Genomic DNA, 9,951 nt, shown 5'->3' on the forward strand with positions numbered 1-9,951 from the left:
TTATGTCACAATTTATAGGCTACTTTTATTCCAAAGACCAACAGCTCTGAAACCCCCTTTCAGTTCAAGGACTTCACTTTGTAACACAGAGAGTGATTGAAATGCGGAATTCACTGCCAGAGAATGTAGTGATGGTCACAGGAATAAACAGCATTAAAGGGGAATTAGATTAATAATAATAATAATAATAATAATAAATTTATTTTTGTATCCCGCCCTCCCCCGCCAAAGGCAGGCTCAGGGCGGCTCACAGACATGGAACAACCATGATTCCAATAAAATACAATCAACACAATAAGACAAATTAAAATACAATTAAATTACAGTTATAAATTAGGTTAAAATTAAATAAAACAGCTGTTATGTGTTAATAATTAAGATGCTACAATTCACAGTCATATATAAGATGGCTAGAAGTCAATTTAGCCGGGTTCTATCTTGAAAGCGAGCTGAAAAAGGGTGGTTTTGCAAGCCCTGCGAAACTGATTCAGGTCCCGCAGGGCTCGCACCACCTCTGGAAGTTGATTCCACCATCGGGGGGCCATTGCTGAGAAGGCTTGCTCCCTCATTGTTTTTAATCTAGCTTCTCTTGGTCCAGGGATTTTTAAAAGGTTTTGGGAACTAGATCTCAGTGCTCTCTGGGGAACATATGGGGAGAGGCGGTCCCTAAGGTAGGCAGGTCCTCGGCCAAATAGGGCTTTAAAGGTAATAACCAGCACCTTATAGTGAACACGATACACAACTGGCAGCCAGTGCAGCTCCTGCAGCCCAGGCTGCATGTGTTCCCACCGAGGTAGTCCCACTAACAGCCTGGCTGCCGGGTTCTGCACTAACTGCAGTTTCCGCGTTCGGTATAAGGGCAGCCCCTTGTAGAGGGCATTACAGTAGTCTAGCCTTGAGGTGACCGTTGCGTGGTCACAGTTGCCAGGTCGCTACGTTCCAAGAAGGGAGCCAACTGCCTCGCCCTCCTAAGGTGGAAAAAGGTGGATTTAGCAGTGGCAGCTATCTGGGCTTCCATTGACAAGGAAGACTCCAGTAGTACTCCCAAGTTCTTGACCCTGCGCACTGGTATCAGTGGCGCACCATCAAAGGCCGGTAGGGAGATCTCCCCTCCTGGCCCGCCGCGACCTACGCAAAGGACCTCAGTCTTCGCTGGATTCAGCTTCAGCCCACTCAGCTTGAACCAGCCAGCCACGGCTTGTAGCGCCCGCTCCAGATTTATAGGGACATCGCCAGTCCGGCCGTCCATCAATAGATAGAGCTGGGTGTCATCAGCGTACTGATGACAACCGAGCCCATACCTCCGGGCAATCTGGGCAAGGGGGCGCATGTAGATGTTAAACAACATCGGGGAGAGAACTGCCCCCTGAGGCACCCCACAATGAAGTAGGTGTCTCTGAGACAGCTCCCCTCCAATTGCCATCCTTTGTCCCCGACCTTCAAGGAAGGAGGAGAGCCACTGTAAGGCTAGCCCCCGAATTCCCGCGTCGGGATATTCACGCAGGGTAAGTCTATCAGTGGCTACTAGCCATGGTGACTGAGGAGAACCTCCACATTCAGAGGCACTAAAATCTGTGTCCCAGAGCCAGGGGGCAGCATCAGGGGAAGGCCTTGGCCTCTTTGCCCTGTTCCTGGCCATCTAGTGGAACTGGTTGGCCACTGAGTGAGACAGGATGCTGGATTAGATGGACCATTGGAATGACCTAGCAAGGCTCTTATATTCTTAAATAAGACAAAACAGTGAGTGTTGGAACATATGTAGGGGGTATTTCTTGCCTCTGACCAACTAGCATGCCACGTCTGGGATAAAGGGGATGAGTTTTTAGGGCAGCAAACTTCAGTCTGAGCCAGGGGTTCTGTGAACTTTGATGTGAACACAAACACCAGCCAAATTTGATCACTCCCTTGCCCCTTCATCAGATTGTCTCATTGTTGCTTTTCAGTGTTCAGCTGAAACACTGAGTCGAGCATTTTTGCTTTTGTGTAGTAGCTGCATGTGTTACAGGGACATGCCTTAGTAGGACTCTTCCATTACTTCATGCTGCATTCAAGTAACCTACTTCAGAAGCCCAGAACACTCAGCTTGCTTGCATGTGGAGGATGCACAGGCTAGTTTTTAGTAGTTTAACAGTTTTAAAAACAATTTCTGGATTGGAAAATAAGGAAAATAAATAAATAAGGAAAATAAATAAATGAAATAAGGAAAATAATTATAATTCTCATGATACTATGGAAGATCATGCATGCCAGGATTTTTTCTTGATCCTGGCACCATTGCAGCAATCAATGAAGAGCAAGTTACTCTGTTATCAAAAGGCACAGAGATACCAAAGGAGTAAGTCTCAACACCAAATGAGAAATGTTTTCCTCTTTTAACTATGTATTTTCTAAGACGAAGACACACAATGCAATGGTGTGGGGATGACAGTACGTACAATCTTCTGGGTTCACATCAGGCTTTGCCACTTGTAATCACTACCTATGAGAAGGACACAATGGTACTTTCAAAGATACCATAAAAAATGTGACATTTCTCCTTTAAAATAAAAGACTATCAGTAGTAGAGTAGGTCATATTCTTGGGACAGAGGCAGCTAAAAGAGAAAACACTGTATTGCTAATCAAAGATTTCAAACCCAGAAAGTCAGGTTTGCAAGCTTTCAACAAGCAAAAAAGAATATGCAAATCACATAAATTATGCAAGCATTATTTGATAGCTTGTTCCAATAAATCAGTCACATTTGATTTATGAGACCTAAGCATTCAGCATCAGCACAACTGGTGATGCTGACAAAGACTAATTTAAAATTAACCACACCCAGATGTAAAGTTTTGCTATGTCCCAAAATCAGACCTTCATTCCATAGACATCTGTTGTGATAATAAATAAAATTTCCTGAGACGCTTAGATGCTAGGTGCTTTCATTGCCTGCATTCAGATGTTTCAAGATTCCCTGCCTGTATATCACACTTATACATTCTCCTTCCTCCTGTCATGCTTGGAACACAATTGAAATGCAAAAAATGGTTTTCAGTCAAACACCAGTTCGCTATGATGGAATGCAGGCATCCGGGCAAAATGGAGATTGTTGCCTGTCTACAAAGTGAGATTCTAACTCATATCCCAGTTTGGAATCCCAGTTGAGGGCAGCAAACAAATTACCCTGGAAAACTGTTATTGGACTGAAAGCTTCCAAAATATTCCAGCTTGCAGTCATGCTCCACACACAAGCCTGGCAACAAGCTGCATTTGTGCCCATTGCTAATAAACAGAAATTTCTTGTGTCATCCCAATGCAGTCACATTTGTCCTCCACTAGATATGTTTAGACATTACTAGACATTGCATAGTAAAGTCTAAAGTGAGGACTGAAGAATGAATTATTATCAAAAAATAAAAAATAAACCACACATGCAAGAGGATTTAAGTTCTGCCTTCTTCATGTCTCCTAATCTCTGAGAGGACAAAGGAAGCAAAGAGAAGTGGAGTCAACAGGCTCCAATAGAATGCAAGCAAAGTCACTGCCAAAATTAAGACTGGGGCATTTCCTCATAAACATGGCTTTCAGAAGAAGATATTGTATTTATACCCTGCCCTACACTCCAAATCTCAGAGTCTCAGAGTGGCTTACAATCTCCTTTACCTCATGCTGCCTCACTAGTGCTCTGCCTTCTGTTATGGGTTTTGGTTCAGGCCAACTATCTTCTCTGTTCTTGGGGAAGGGTGTTCTATGCATGGTGACTGAATCCCATCATGTGGTAATATATGTATTCCTGGTTGCCAGTATTAAGGAGGGTTCATATGTACTGCCCCCTGAGTGGGTTGCTCAGTGCTCTCCTCAGGGAAGGGAGGTTGATTCCTCCTGACTTCCAACAGGATTGGAGTCTGAAAGGCAGAGGATTTGATCAACTCTACTAATGTACCAGGAAGAATTAGTGCCGCAAACCCAGTTACAAAGCTCTTCAATAGCTACCAGGATTCTGTCACAGCAGTAACCCTCAAGCGTAGCTCTTGTGTTTCCATGACCCAAGTGATAATCTAAGAGTCATAAATTGCATAAATTCATGTGAATCCCCCTCCCCCATCATTTCCCATTCCCTGACCTAGATAGCCCAAGCTAGCCCAAGTTCATCTGATCTTGGAAGCTAAGCAGCTTAATAATAATAATAACAATAATAATAATAATACTTGGATGGGAGACCATCAAGGAAGCCCAGGATTGCTGTGCAGATGCAGGCAATGTCAAACCACCTCCATCTCTTGAAAACCACCTTTCATCTCTTGAAAACTTTGCAGAGTCAGCATAAGTCAGCTGTGACTTGATGGCAAAAAAGAGGGTGGGGAATCATGTCCCATATAATCTGAGCCTTGCTTCAATTTATGATTTTTTTGTTGTTGTTAAATGTTCTCTGTAGATTGGTTCTTCTGTGCATGTATGTATGTGCATATGTGTATATAGATGTGTGTGGTAACTTCCTTTCCCCCTTTTTTGTTCTTTTCTTCATTTTGGGGTGTGTGTGTGTGTGTGTGTGATGGAATTGGAAGGGTTAATAAAAAACTAAGGACTCAGGGAGTCTGAGTCATGTGATCTGAGGGTGGGGGCCGGAGTGCTCGGAACTCTCAGGATGAGTGAGTGACAGATAACGGCTGGAGAGTCAACTGTCAGAGGGAGACAGTTGAGGTAGACAGTATATGGTCAGCAGGAGAGCTGAAGAGAGAGCTGATACAGAGAGCTGTGAAGAGACTTCTGGTGAAATGAAGCTCGCTGTTAGCTCTGTGGAGACAGCCAGGTGGCTGAGAGTGACAATCGAGTGTCACAGTGAAAGACCTGAGTGGTCACAGAAATATTTACACTACTCTTAAGAACTAACAAGGTTGCTGAGGGAGAGATGTGGGTCTGAGGGAGTCAGGAGGGCTGGGAGCAGACACACTAGTCGACTCAAGAGACCAGACACATAAAGCCCAAGAGGCCAACCTAATTAGAGTTTGGAGAGTGAAGAATATAAGAACTGTGGACCCTGAGATATCTCAGTGAACCTCCGTATTGTAAAGCCTGAACTGTTTAGCAACTGTTATTCATCCAAGATACAAAATAGCCTATGTAAATACATCCCTTCCCCGCAGCTGAAGACTGTGTGTAAATAAAAATCTGTGGTTAACTGTTAAGTTCTCTGGTGCCTGAGTATTTGGAATCAGCAGCAAATCAGCAGTGGTCCCCTACATACATAGTTATCAGTCTATCTGAAAATAAAAGAGAACTCCGAAGAGACTAGAAATCCTTATTATACCCACCCCCTTTACTCAGTAGTCGTGAGGTAAAATCAGAAGGAAGAAATAAAGTTAGCAGGAGGGGCTGGGGTCGCCATAAGTCACCATAAGTCGCCTTGAGTGGTGTAGGGCAGTCATAGGATGTCCTTGAGCCTGTATATGTATGTCTCCTTTAAAATTAATAAAATTTGATTTGTAAAAAAAGAGGGAAAAGTGGAATATTCTCCTACTGCTGTTTCAAAATTGGTTTTTAAAATGGTTTTAACACACATGTTTAATATACTTGTTGTACGTATCTCTGTTGTTCTAATGTTTACTTTTTATATTGTTGTTACTCATCTTGGGAACTGAGGTGCTCAGGAGAAAGGCAGGTATATAAATATCTGAAATAAATAAGATTTCTAGCTTGACCCAAGGTTGTTGCTTTTTGATCTAAATTTGACATAGCAGTAGACACACATAATAAATTGTAATAGCAATTTGTTATATCAAAAATTAAATGTGTAAGCAGCCTTCTGTATGCATTGCCAATACAGATGTGAATGCACATCTGAATTCATATTGCTGAGTGCATCATGATTCTTATCAGAGCCATGTTAAATTGGTTGGATGCATCTTCTGAAGCAAACTGGAGAAGCATATGTGCTCCCAGGGACACCCATTATAATATATGACTCATGAGCACAGCTGGATCAGGTTACCATGATTAGAAGAAATACTATATTATATTTTGTGGATATCCTTAATAATGTGATGTTAAATTAATCTACTTTGTAAATATTATTACTTTGACTGCAGTGCAGAATTTTTGAATCAGTTCCATGCTATATTCTTTCTTATTTCAGCTAGATTTCACTCATCCATTCTAGGGGGGAAAGCTGAAATAAACCTAATGGGAAGAAATCTCCATGATTTGTAACAGCCCAGTGGGAATACAATCTGCACTCCTTGAATGGCTTTAATCCAATTTAATTTCTCTGTCAAAGAGCCTGATGGATTTGTCTGTAGAGTTGTAAAGTGGAGGATGGAGAGCACTTTAGTTTTTAATAGGTAGGCACAACCTGGTTAGATACACTCAGCAAATCAAGACCTCTCTCTTTCTTCAAGGCCTGTGGTGAAGTCTGTCAGTATTGCTGCAAACTTCATTAGTTTGACTGAAAATTAATGCACTTTCCTAGGTGAGGGAAAATTGTTGTTCAAGGCAGCCTCTGGTGAGTTCAGTCTAGTGTCACTTAAATCCTGCAATGAATATCACGCAACACAATTTCTTGCCCTGCTGAAAAGAAGACAGGTAAGCCCCCAGATAGACTGGTCAAAAATCATTATATCAAAGAAGTTATTTAAGTACCTACAAAGAATCAAAGAAAATCTTTACCCCTTTACGTTTAGAATTACAAATGTGTAAGAATGAGTGCAGTTCTGTCTCAGAATTAGATTCTGTAATTCTGATATTTCTATCGGAGTTCTTCTAGTGCTGCGTACAAATTCAGGCACTCAAAAATCCTTCATAGCTATGGATAGGGATGTGTTTTCATTTCCAAACAAATGAAAACAATTAAACCCCCAAAGTTCCATTTGTTTAATAAAAACGTGCAAAATGGCATTTGTACTATCATTCGTGCTGTGATGCAGTATGGCAGTTCCAGACACTAAAGGAAGATGGTGGGGGCAGTGGGAGGAATTCTCTTCTCTGCTTGCTGCTCATTGACTGGCTGTTGCTACCCTCCACATACCTTTAATTCCTCTCAAGTTCTCACTATCACCTTGAATGTGCTGCAGATGGCTGCTGAGACATCTGGAGGTGGCAACAGCCAAATGATGAGCAGACATGCAGAGAAAAGAATCCCACTACTGGCCACCGTCATCTTCCCATAGTATCTGAGACTAGGGTTGCCAGAGATACCTGCAGATTTTGTGGGTGGAGCTGAGGAGGGTATGGGGGGGGGGTTGGGGGGGGACTTCAATGCGGTATAATGCCATAGAGTTCATCTTCCAAAGTGGCCATTTTCTCCAGATGAACTTATCTCCTTTGCTTGGAGGTCAGCTGTAATAGCAGGAGATCTCCAGCCACCACCTGAAGGTCGGTAAGCCAATCTGACTCTGCCATAGCAACTACCGCTGCCTACAGTTCAGAAAATGGAGAAGGGTAAATGAGGAAAAGTATTGAGAAAGAAGCATGGACCAACAAATGAAAGGAATAAATTGTGTCTGCTGACTGTATCCATGAAAAATGGTTTGTGCTAAACATGTCTGAATGCCTATAATATGATATCATAGGAAACAACAAATGTCTGGCATAGTTATATCAACAGTAGAAGCTAGAATAAGTGACTGGCATCCTTCCTTGCTTATGAACTTGTTATGTTACTTTGATATTCTGCTTCAGAACAACCCTAAGAATACCATAAGTTCTATTAGTAAAATTCATACTTTATTTTGATTATCCCAGAACTACATTTTGGATAGGCAGCCTAACATTGCAATCCTAAACAGTAACACCTTTCTAAGCCTATTGAAGTCAATATGCTTAGAAGTGTGTAATTCTGCTTTGGACAACACTGTTAGTCATCTTCAAGAAGAGGAGTTGATTTTATAACATACTTTTTTCTGCCCTGAGGAGTCTCATAGCAGCTTACAATTACCTTCCCTTCCTCTCCCCACAACAAACACCCTGTGAGGTAGGTGGGGTTGAGAGAATTCTGAGAGAACTGTGTCTGACCCTAGGTCACCCAGCAGGATTCATGTGGAGAAGTAGGGAATCAAGCCTGGTTTTACAGATTTGAGTCCACAGCTCTTAACCACTACACATTGACTGGTTTATGGTATTTTACAAAAATGATACATACTGACAAACACAGTTGGAACTAGCCCAGGCTGTGACTTAATAGAGGTTAGAATAGGGTTGCCAGCCCCCAGATCTCAGCAGGGGTTCCCCCGCTTTTGGGGGCTTTGAAACGCCACCCCCAGACAGTGAGCTTTTTCACACAGCCTAAGTATTCCGGTATAGCAGCTGGCCAGTTACTGAACAGTAACGGGTTTCTGCTGGCATTTCAGACAGACCCGATTCAGTAACTGGCTGCTACCGGAATACTCTCACCTTTTCACACACTCCCGCGGCTGTCCCGGTAGTGAGGCGTGCCTGAGTCGTCACAAACAAAGAGCAGCTTCTTCCACTTTTCAACCCCTCCTTCCGGGTTGAAATCGCTATGGGGTGCTGTGTGAAATGTCCAGTATCTAACCCGGGAGCAGTTTTCGCGCCGTTTTTCGCCCGCCGGCGCGCGCGATCTCCGGCTTTTTTTTTTTTTGAACGTCAGTTTAGATTGATATAGCGATATATCACTATATCGACCTGTCAAAACAGCACCACCACAGGGATGGCTAGGCTCCGTTGCAATCCCTATGGTGGTGCTGTTTTGACAGGTCGATATAGCGATATATCGCTATATCGATCTAAACTGACGTTCCAAAAAAAAAAAAAAGCTGGAGATCGCGCGCGCCGGCGGGCGAAAAACGGCGCGAAACCGGCTGGCGCTGGTGGAAGCGAGATAAGAGCGGAACAGTGTGAAATGGCTCGCTTCAATCACACTTCAATCACGGAACCCTACCGGGGAAAAAAACATGTGTATGAAAACTCCCATCGCTGTCTCGGATTACTGCAAGCGGCACAATACCGACTCCCTTCCGGTTTCCACCGGTAAGTGTGAAAAGGTCCAGTGTATCTTCCTGCAACATCCCTGACACAATGATATTATTTCTATGTGATGTCATCATGCCAGAGACACTCTGGCTTTTGGGCAAACTCTATGGGCATTTTCCCAATGACCTTACTCTGGAGCGATGTCCCTCTTCACCGCGCAGCGTCTGCGCGGATTTCGCACCAACTGCTCCACAGAACCCAGAAGAGCCGCAAAGTCCAGTGGCTTTTGCGTCGCAAATGTAAACTGGTTTTTGGTGTTTTACATTTGCGACGCAAAAGCCGCGGGACTTTGCGGCTCTTCCGGGTTCTGTGGAGCAGTTGGTGCGAAATCCGCGCAGACGCTGCGTGGTGAAGAGGGACGTCGCTCCGGAGTAAGGTCAGTGGGAAAATGCCCTATGTTTTTGAAGGCAAAAAAAAGTAAGTTTTGCCCCAAAACCAGAGCATTACACACCATGGCCGTTTTCGCACTAGCATTTACTCCGGCGTAGCACCCCATTTACCTCCGGATCTTTTCCTGGTTTTCGCACCTGTTGCTCCGGCGCTGTGGTTTGCTCCGGTGCTGCAGGGGTTTCACGCCGGAGTATCTTGATCCACCTGCTTCCGGAGTTTTTGAAAACCTCCGGATCCACTCCGGATCCACTCCGCGGAGTTTGCTGTGGGAAATCCATCCACGCCGGATTGACTGCTTTGTGGGCGTCACCCTCTCCCTTTCCGTCCTCCCACCCCATCCACCCCCTTGGCCAATCATCAGCCCTTCGCGGCGCTTCCCAAAAGTGCCCACACGGCCATTTTTTTTTAAAACTTCATATTTCTTGCGTAATACGATATTATTGCTTTTCCGCTGTTGCGTTAGTTCGTTAGTTCGTTAGGTCCCCGTTGCAGCTGCAAGCGCCAGCCGGGGAGGGGGAAGAGCGCGGAGGAAATCCCAGCTTCGCCACCCGGGAGGGAGCGAGGCTGGGAAGGGAAGAACCTGCCACACACACACAC

This window comes from Heteronotia binoei, chromosome 6 (genome assembly GCF_032191835.1).
Source record: "Heteronotia binoei isolate CCM8104 ecotype False Entrance Well chromosome 6, APGP_CSIRO_Hbin_v1, whole genome shotgun sequence".
NCBI lineage: Eukaryota > Metazoa > Chordata > Lepidosauria > Squamata > Gekkonidae > Heteronotia > Heteronotia binoei.